Here is a 9,827-nt window from a genome sequence, read left to right as displayed (position 1 = left end):
CCGGAGCAAACCAACTAGGCTAAAAGAGAGGGGAAGGTTAAATTAAATTCTTTGTGGGAAAACGTTTTTTTATTTACAGCACTGCATCATACTATAAACACCTGTTTTTTTTGTGTGTGTTTTTTTAAAATTTTGGTTTAAATAAGGAACGAACTTCCCGGTGTTGATAAACATTTGGTATAGTCTGGGGGAAAGAGCGGGAACAGCGTGGTCATGTGACCCGCCCTCCTCATGAAGTGACGCATACTGGAGGAATTGCCGCTGGTGTGTATGAGGTGACAGAAGTCAGCCCTGGCCAGGTCATTATCCTCCCAGAGAGGCCATGTTTACCAGTCTAATGTTTGTATTCCGTAATGTAAGCGTTAATGATTGTGTACTCTATGGGGCCCCAGATAGAAGAATACTAAGTTGGCACATTTACCACCTGAAAGCGTCTCATTGTGAGGAACTGAGAATTATATGCCATTCAGTGCTCATTCACACCACTGCATAGCATTTGTTGTGTTGTGGGACCTTTTCTGGTGTTCAGTACATGACAAATGTGTGTTTACTAGCCTTATTTTCGTGTGTTATTAACATTTAATAAAACCGCAATATGACTTGCGTTTTTTGCACATTTCCAGCTTCACCCCTATAATAACTTGTGCTTAACCCCTAAGCGTTGACCGTACACAAAGATGCGGTCTCTTAGGGCCGGTTCACACTATTGTGATGCCAGACATCGCATGTAATTTGCAGCGCACTGCTGTTCACATTACATGCGATGTCAGCCATAAACTTAATATGGCTGATATTGCACCGCATTCGGTCCAAGCACACACAGGACCCTTTTTTCAGTTCGGACCAGAATCGGATCGCATGTGTGTTCACACATATGCGTTCCGATTCATGTCCGAACTGTCAGTTCGCAGTGCGATATACGATCTGAAATGGGGGTGTCGTTAACATATAATGACACTCCCCAGCAGTTCGCATATGGCAGTGTGAACTGCCGTGCGGGCCGGGTGCGATTCGGGAACTCGCGGTTGATTCGCAGGGTTCTCGCATCACAATAGTGTGAACCGGCCCTTAGCGGGTGGGCCTTGGTGCTGAGTGGCCGCATATTTGCGTTCATGAGGGCAAATACAGCCCTGCAAACTCCCGCCACAGTTAATCGCTGCTTGCGATTGGAAGTTTTCCGATCATGTGACAGCCAATCACAGCGGTCACATGATCCTAAACCCCTTAAAGGGGCGAGAGACGTCAGTTGCATTCATACCTGCACATTCTGGGAATGTGCTAAAAATGCGAGTTGCTCTTGGCGTGCAGTTAATTGTTAATGGCTCCCCAAACACGCACTTTTATTGCACAACAATAAGGATCCTTCCACATGGGCTTGTCCATTGGAAGGCCTCCACTTGTTCAGCGGGGGGATCAATCCGCTGATCCCCGCTGAGCAGGCGGATGACAGGTTTCACTGTACTGAGATGGACCTGTCTGAGTCCTGCTCTCCTCTATGGGGAGATCAGATGAAACAGGACCAGCCTATTCATTAGTGGAGCCTGGGCACCGCCCCCTCTATCTAAAGCGGCCACCCCCCTAGTCATCTGTCTGCTGTCATCCACTGCCCCCGAGCGACCCCCAGGTTGTTTTTTGACAAATAACTGGTTGATAAGGAGTGGGCCAGGAAGCTGGCCACCGCGTCCTTAACAACAGATGACTCATCAGCTGATGAGTCCTGCCCCCCCCCCCAAATGCATACAAGGCCCTTCGGATCTGGTATATATTTTAAGGGGAACCCCACACCAAAAAAAAAATCCATTCTGGACCCTTATGCAAGCATGCAGATGGGCAGGTTAGGAAAGGGGGAGACCAGGCCACAGGCCCTCAACATGGGTGGGCGCTTTGGGGCAGGGGAGCTCTGTCCTCCCACCCCAAAGCACGTTAACCCCATCTTGATCCCCGACCCCCAGGCTGTTTTTTGACAAATACCACATGTGATACCGCCAGCTAAAACCTGGTGGTAATTATTACATGCTTTTTTTACTCTCTGGTCCATTTGTGAATTGGACTTAAAGAGGAACTGCAGTCTGCTCACATAATTTGGGGAAGGGATCTCCACCCCAGGTGGATGTGTGGAAATGGCACTCTCCTCAAGGTAGAAGCATCAGGTGCAGGCTAAGCATATAGCAATTAGAAGAGGGAAGGTCCGGACAGTCACACTCCAATAAAAACACCTTTATTGTGATAAAAAACTGACACATTTCACACTCTCAACAGTGGTTAGTCATAGCGATGACTAAGCACTGCTGAGAGTGTGAAACGTGTCAGGATTTTTATCCTGTGGTAGGTACTTTTGTTATTTTTCACAATAAAGGCGTTTTTATGGGACTGCGGCTGTCCAGACCTTCCCTCTTCTAACTGCTCACATAATTTGTAATAAAAACACCTTTGCCATTCTGAAGCTTCCCTAAACCATTTTGCATATTATTTTATATATACTGTGATCCTGTACTTGCCTAAAATGCTGCAGAAATCTTCCTCCACTGAGTTTGGCTGCATCCATTTTAAGTGTGAGTAGCTGAAGCTGCTGTCTGTTCACTTCCTGGATTTACACAGACACACACCTCCAGTTCCTCTTTAATTTACTACATGGAATGATTTTGCAAATGAGCAACACAGTACCCTTATCGCATGCGGTAAAGCTTCGTGAATTGACCCCATGTACTATTTCATTTAACGCAAGGCTGAGGTGTGCACAGGCACCATTGGAAATAATAGATATTTTCGCACACAGGGTTCAGCTGCAGGAAGCATATGACAGAACTCTCAGGTGTGAATGGGGGTGTAGTACTTGGGTAGCAGTAAAATCATCTCTATTGAAGTATTTTCTGAATTCTGTCTGAACTCTGTAAGGAAGAGCTGATTTAGGGCCTGTTCATATCTCTGCATTTTTTGAAAACACATATCTTGCTTTTAGCTTGTCTTTAACACATGTTAAAATTTTCCACAACACGTAATGCATTTTGGATGTGACCCAACTCCAACCTTTCTGTTAAGCCACAGTAAAACGCAGAGGAAAGCACAGTACTAAGGCAGCCCATAGAAGAGTCAATTTTGTTTACTCAACCAGCTGTACCAACCAACGCGATTCTCCCATCCACACATTCAAGGTAGACGGGGGAATCCTTCCTGCTGAGCTATTGTGTTCTGACAGTAAGGACACCTCCCTGCCTTCAGAATACACTGATCAGTGTTGCAGGCTATAGTATGCAGTGCTGATTGTACAGGGAAAATCAAACAGGGCTGTTGTACAGAAGTTGATTGGTAGATGGACTTCTGTACTATCTCCCTGGCTAAACATGGTTTAAAATTTAGCCAGGCCCTACTGAACAGGCCAAACTTCGATCCATGTGCGGTCGGCTTAAAAGAGAAGTATGGGTATTTTTTTTTTTTTTTTTGATTCATTCTTACCTAGGTGGATGCAGCATCTGTTCAATGCTGCATATGTCCCCTGGCGTCTCTAATACTGAAAACGGAGCGATCGAACATCGCTGATCGCTTGGCTCTCAGGGCTCTGTGAGCAGAGAGCTGGTGACTGTGGATCAGCAGCTCTCTGCTCTGCTCCCTCCTCGCTCACTGGAGCACTGGGCTGTGGAGGGGGTAGGAGCAGCCAGCTCAGGCTCTCATTAGCTCACCGGTCCAGGCATGTGGGTGGATCCTGACTCTATGGTCATGATGACGCCCGAGCTTGGACCAACTCTGGAGTTCAGCCCTCTCAGGAATAAGAAGCAGCAGTGGCTGCCATTGGCTCCAAATCCTGTGAGGAGGGAGCAGGGGGTGGGGCTGAGCTACAGTGTGTGTGTGTGAATAGATCCACACAGCCTGGCTTTGGATCAAGTCCACAAAAGTGCCCCCATAGCACACGGCTTGCTATGCCGGCACTCAGAAGGGGGTGGAGCCAAGAGAGCCAGTGGGGGGGGGGAACCCCAGAAGGGAAGGTTCAGAGCTGCTCTTTGCAAAAACATTACACAGGTAAGTATAACATCTTTATTATTAAAAAAATAAATAAACCTTTACATTCACTATACATTTTGAGTAAATGCCAGTTTTTTCTCATCTCTCTTGGGGACTCTGCAGAATCATCTCTGCATCTAGTTCAGGGATATGCAATTAGTGCACCTCCAGCTGTTGCAAAACTACAAGTCCCATCATGCCTCTGCCTTTGGGTGCCATGCTTGTGGCTGTCAGAGTCTTGCTATGCCTCATGGGAACTGAAGTTCTGCAACAGTTGGAGGTCCGCTAATTGCATATCCCTGATCTAGTTGATCTTTATATTTTTCATTGCAGTAGGAAAAGTGAGACTGTGGTGATGAGGTTGGCAGTATCAGAGCTCTGGTGTTGGACTAAGGCCCCTTTCACACATCTATCCTCTGTTCTGTCTCAGTAAGGGATTTGTAAAGAGCCTCCCTGAGTTGGATCAGAATGAGGTAGAAGAGGCCGGATGCCGCGGACTAGGCTGAAGCCGTGACCTCTCCTAAAAACTCCTGTCAGCAGGACCGGCACGGTGTCCATCCAAAAAAAAAAACTTGATTTGAATCGTGAATTGAGTTTTTTTTTTTTTTTTAAATTGCACATTTTTTTCTTTTCTTTTTTTGAGAAAATCGCCCAGCTCTAATCCCGTCTGAATTTCCCCCACTGTGCTCAAAATGTACTTCAATGGGTGCCAGATTTTTGTCTTCTCCTGGAACAAAAATGTCATTTTTAGTGAGATACTCCCCACAGGAAATCACGACAAATGGGATGCAGACTCTGCAATTTTCCTCATTAGTTCCATGCAGATGCAGCAGCTGATTGATAGTTATACAACCACTCCCATACAGAGTCACTGAGCACATGGACACACAAACAAAAATCTATTTTTTTCAGAATAACAAAAGGTAGGAATCTGCAACAAGGTTTGTTAAAATTTCTACAATGTACATACAAAAGTGGAGCTACTCTCTAAACATTACATGTAGACAGTTTAGATGTAGACAGTGCATCATCCTGTAGAAAACATAGCACTCAAAAATTGCCCCTCATCCAATAAAAATTCCTATTAATTTATGAGTGCACACACTTTATTGTTTGCCATTAAATTGGTTGTAAACCCTTACAAACCACTTTGATCTACAGGTAAGCCTAGATTAAGGCTTACCTGTAGATCCAAGAAATATCTCTTAAACCTATACGGTTTAGGAGATATTTACCTGAAGACAGCCACCTCGGGTAAGCCACAGATCGCGGCGATATGCTGCGAGTGTCGGCTCCCGTGCGCATGCGCGGGAGTGATGTCATCGCTGCTCCGGCGAATCACAGCGTCAGAGCAGCGAGACCCACCAAGAAGATCGACGCTTGGAACTACAGGGGACAGCGGTGACTTCGCTGGCTCCTGTGTCAGGTAAGTGACACATAATGGACTACTATGCGATGCATAGTAGTCCATTATGCTTTTCCTTTGCAGGGAATGAAAGAGGAAGTAAACTCATCAGGGTTTACTTCCTCTTTAAACTGCTTGGGGTTGAGAAAAGACAGAATGTCAGTAAGTCAGTAGTAAGCAAATTAGCCACACATTTGACATTTTTTAACGCTGCTGATAGGGGCATCTGGTGTCTTATTTCTTACTGCCTCTAAACGCCCCTGCATGGTAGCTTACGTTTTTCGTGCACACATAGGGCTTTAGAGGCAAAATTAAAAACCACGACCAGCACATCCAGGAGCAGCAGAATTTGGGCAGGAAAAACGCTTGACATACGAAATTGCATCTAAATGCGCATTAACGATAGGCGTGTCAAGTACTTAAGCATTCATTTATTTCAGTGGCCAGAATAAATTATTATTCTAGACAATTAAATGAATTCACGCCCGAGCACCTGACCGCATACATGCATTTACAATAGTAAAGCAAAACTCTATTGCCAGTTGGAAAGGCATCTAGGAGAGATAGGCAAACACCCTGTATGCATGAGGCCATGCACAAAAATCAGGCTTCCTCTCCTTTACCAAAGTCTATGCAAGTTTTACTGATCATTTGTGACCCCTGTGCTTGGAAATAAGTTCTGAGACAGATTTATTACTGGAGATGAGACAGAAGTTCACTCTAAACTGTTGCATAATTAGTGAAGGTCAGATTTCTTTGTGTCATAGAGTCTCTTTTAGAGCAGCAAAGGATGGAATTCATGAATCAAGCTGTAACATTGTGGCAAAATTGTTACAAAATGTGTTTCACTCCACCTTGTGCACCATTGCCCTGCTGTGCAACAGAATTGATACATGTCCTCGAATGATTCTGCAGCAGTAGTATATTCTTATACTATACCATCCAACTCTTTTTTTTTTTTTTATTACCTGGTACCTCTGTTGCTAAAAGCATCCTGCAGCTTTAGGCTTTGTGCACACTGTTTGTAAACACTTTTCTCTTGGCAGGATAAATGTAGCTTCAAAAATACACCTAAGCCACGTTTGGCAAACGCATTTAGGCGCATCGAGTGGTTGGGTGTTTATTTAATTGACTAGAATTAATGCTAAACATGCCTAGTGCTTAGGTGCGTTTACCTGCATTTAGGTGCGTTCAGCATTTTTTTTTTTTGCCAAAATGCTCCTCCCCTCTGCCTCTACACTTCTATAATGCTTATGGGTGCATTAACATAGGCAAACATAGAGGGGCGTTTAGAGGAAAGAAAAAAAAGTCAAACTCCCGTGTACATGAGGCCTTAATGTATAATTTTTCTAGAGATTAATGTCAGGCAGTGAATCTGTGAGGCCCCTTTTACACGATCGGAACGATCGGGTCCGCCTGTCCATTTTTCAGGCGGACCCAATCGGGCCACCCATTGTCCTCTATTAGAAGGCGAATGTCTTTTATTGACAATTACATTAACTTTATACAAAGTCAACTTTTTCAGTGTTCTTTTTCAAGAAAATAGCATGCTGTCAATCAACTTCTGGGCCACATCCTGATTGATGGCAGCCCATTCTTGCATAATCAATGCTTGGAGTTTGCCAGAATTTGTGCTTTTTTTTCTCTTCATCCATCTCTTGAGGATTGACCACACGTTCTCAAGGAGATTAAGGTCTGGGGAGTTTCCTGGCCATGGACCCAACATTTCTATGTTTTTTCACCAAGCCTTTAGTTATCACTTTTGCTTTATGGCAAGGTGCTCCATCATGCTGGAGAGTGAGCCCACTCCCTTGGCCGAGAAGCAACATTACACATGAATGGTCCCAGGATGCTTTACTGTTGGCATGATAAAGGACTGATGGTAGCGCTCACCTTTTCTTCTCCGGACAAGGGTTTTTCTGGATGCCCCAAACAATTGGAAAGGGGATTCATTAGAAAAAATGACTTTACCCCAGTCCTCAGCAGTCCAATCCCTGTAACTTTTGCAGAATATCAGTCTGTCTCTGATGTTTTTCCTGGAGAGAAGTGGCTTCTTTGCTGCCCTTCTTGACTCCAGGCCATCCTCCAAAATTCTTCGCCTCACTGTGCGTGCAGATGTACTCACACCTACCTGCTGCCATTCCTGAGCACTGGGGGTGCCCCGATCCCTCAGCTGAATCAACTATAGGAGAGGCCCCTTGTGCTTGCTGGACATTCTTGACAACAATTAAATGATAGTGTTTTATTCCTGCGCTACCACTGGGGATCTATCAAATGTCAGGGGCTGCTGCTACTACCGGAATGGATCACACCGTATCCACTTAATATGAAACTAAAGATATGTTGGTATTGCGCTGCCCCTATATTAAATAACCCTCTGAGGGTGATAAGTATAATGCCTAGTTACACAAATCAATAGTGTAATATAAAAAATATATATAAATGTCTACTAAATAATATCAAAAAGTGCTACATTAAATAAAATAAAATAAACACACCACAGAGGTGATAGAATCCAAATAAATGAAAATCAAGTGAACAAAGGTAAGTAAAAAATTACTATTTTGATAAAGTACAGAGAAAATGCAAAAAAAAAAAAAAAAAAAGTAAACGCACTACAGAGTCAATTGAAAACCTCCACGGAAATACAACTGCTTCAATTGAGTGCAAAGCCAAAAAACAGTGAATTGATCATAAAGTGCCAAGTGCGTCTTATAAATGTGCAATTAACCACTTCAGCTCCGGACCAATAAACACCTTAAGGACCAGAGGTCTTTTTGCAATTTCGCACTGCGCTGCTTTAACTGGTAATTGCGCGGTCATGCAATATTGCACCCAAACGAAATTTGCGTCCTTTTCTTCCCACAAATAGAGCTTTCTTTTGATGGTATTTGATTGCCTCTGCGATTTTTTTTTTTTGCGATATAAATGGAAAAAGAGCGAAAATTTTGAAAAAAAAAGATATTTTCTTCTTTTTGTTATAAGAAAAATCGAATAAACTAAATTTTAGTCATACATTGAGGGCAAAATTTATTCAGCCACATGTCTTTAGTAAAAAAAATGTCAATAAGCGTATATTTTTTGGTTTGCGCAAAAGTTATAGCGTCTACAAACTAGAGTACATTTTCTGGAATTTACACAGCTTTTAATTTATGACTGCCGATCTCATTTCTTGAGGTGCTAAAATGGCAGGGCAGTACAAATCCCCCCCAAATGACCCCATTTTGGAAAGTAGACACCCCAAGGAAATTGCTGATGGGTATGTTGAGCCCATTGAATATTTATTTTTTTTGTCCTAAGGGATTGAATAATGACAAAAAAAAAATTTTTTTTTACAAAAAGTTGTCACTAAATGATATATTGCTCACACATGCCATGGTTATATGTGAAATGACACCCCAAAATACATTCTGCTGCTTCTCCCGAGTACGGGGATACCACATGTGTGGGACTTTTTGGGAGTCTAGTCGCGCACGGCACCCCGAAAACCAATCACCACCTTCAGGATTTCTAAGGGTGCAAATTTTTGATTTAACTCCTCACTACCTATCACAGTTTCGAAGGCCATAAAATGCCAAAATAGCACAAAACCCCCCCAAATGACCCCATTTTGGAAAGTAGACACCCCAAGCTATTTACTGAGAGGCATGTTGAGTCCATGGAATATTTTATATTTTGCCAAAAGTTGCGGGAATATTAAAAAACTTTTTTTTTTTGCACAAAGTTGTCACTAAATGATATATTGCTCACACATGCTATGGGCAGAAGTCAAATTACACCCCAAAATAAATTCTGCTGCTTCTCCCGAGTACGGGGATACCACATGTGGGGGACTTTTTGGGAGCCTAGTTAACTAGCTACCTAGCGACACTAGCGACACTGATGCAGCGTTCAGAAAAATTATCGCTTAGTGACACTGGCAAAAGGGGGTGAAAGGGTTAACTAGCGGAAATCAGGGGGTTAAAACCATTATTGGGTAGTATATCGGGGTACCTAGCGCTATAAAAACCTGGCGGTGAACCTAAAAAAATAACTAGCTACCTAGCGACTGTAGCGACACTAATGCAGCGATCAGAAAAACGATCGCTTAGTGACACTGGCAAAAGGGGGTGAAAGGGTTAACTAGCGGCAATCAGGGGGTTAAAAACATTATTGGGTAGTATATCGGGGTACCTAGCGATATAAAAACCTGGCGGTGAACCTAAAAAAATAACTAGCTACCTAGCGACACATGCAGCGATCAGAAAAATGATCGCTTAGTGACACTGGCAAAAGGGGGTGAAAGGGTTAACTAGCGGCAATCAGGGGGTTAAAAACATTATTGGGTAGTATATCGGGGTACCTAGCGCTATAAAAACCTGGCGGTGAACCTAAAAAAATAACTAGCTACCTAGCGACTGTAGCGACACTAATGCAGCGATCAGAA

At 43.5% G+C, this 9,827-nt stretch overlaps 1 long non-coding RNA gene across 1 annotated transcript in view; it reads left to right on the top strand.

The window, feature by feature from the left end:
* The first annotated feature begins 204 nt into the window (after positions 1-204).
* Positions 205-9,827, top strand: part of LOC143988457 (uncharacterized) — a 116,873-nt gene continuing 107,250 nt past the window's right edge. Inside the window, exon 1 of the long non-coding RNA XR_013276862.1 lies at positions 205-299. This is a non-coding gene — a long non-coding RNA (uncharacterized LOC143988457). The remainder of the gene's footprint in view (positions 300-9,827) is intronic.

Source organism: Lithobates pipiens, unplaced genomic scaffold (assembly GCF_037356315.1).
Source record: "Lithobates pipiens isolate NorthernLeopardFrog02 unplaced genomic scaffold, aLitPip1_a1.2 Scaffold_1, whole genome shotgun sequence".
Taxonomy (NCBI): Eukaryota; Metazoa; Chordata; class Amphibia; order Anura; family Ranidae; genus Lithobates; species Lithobates pipiens.
This window is presented reverse-complemented; position numbering and strand designations above follow the sequence as displayed.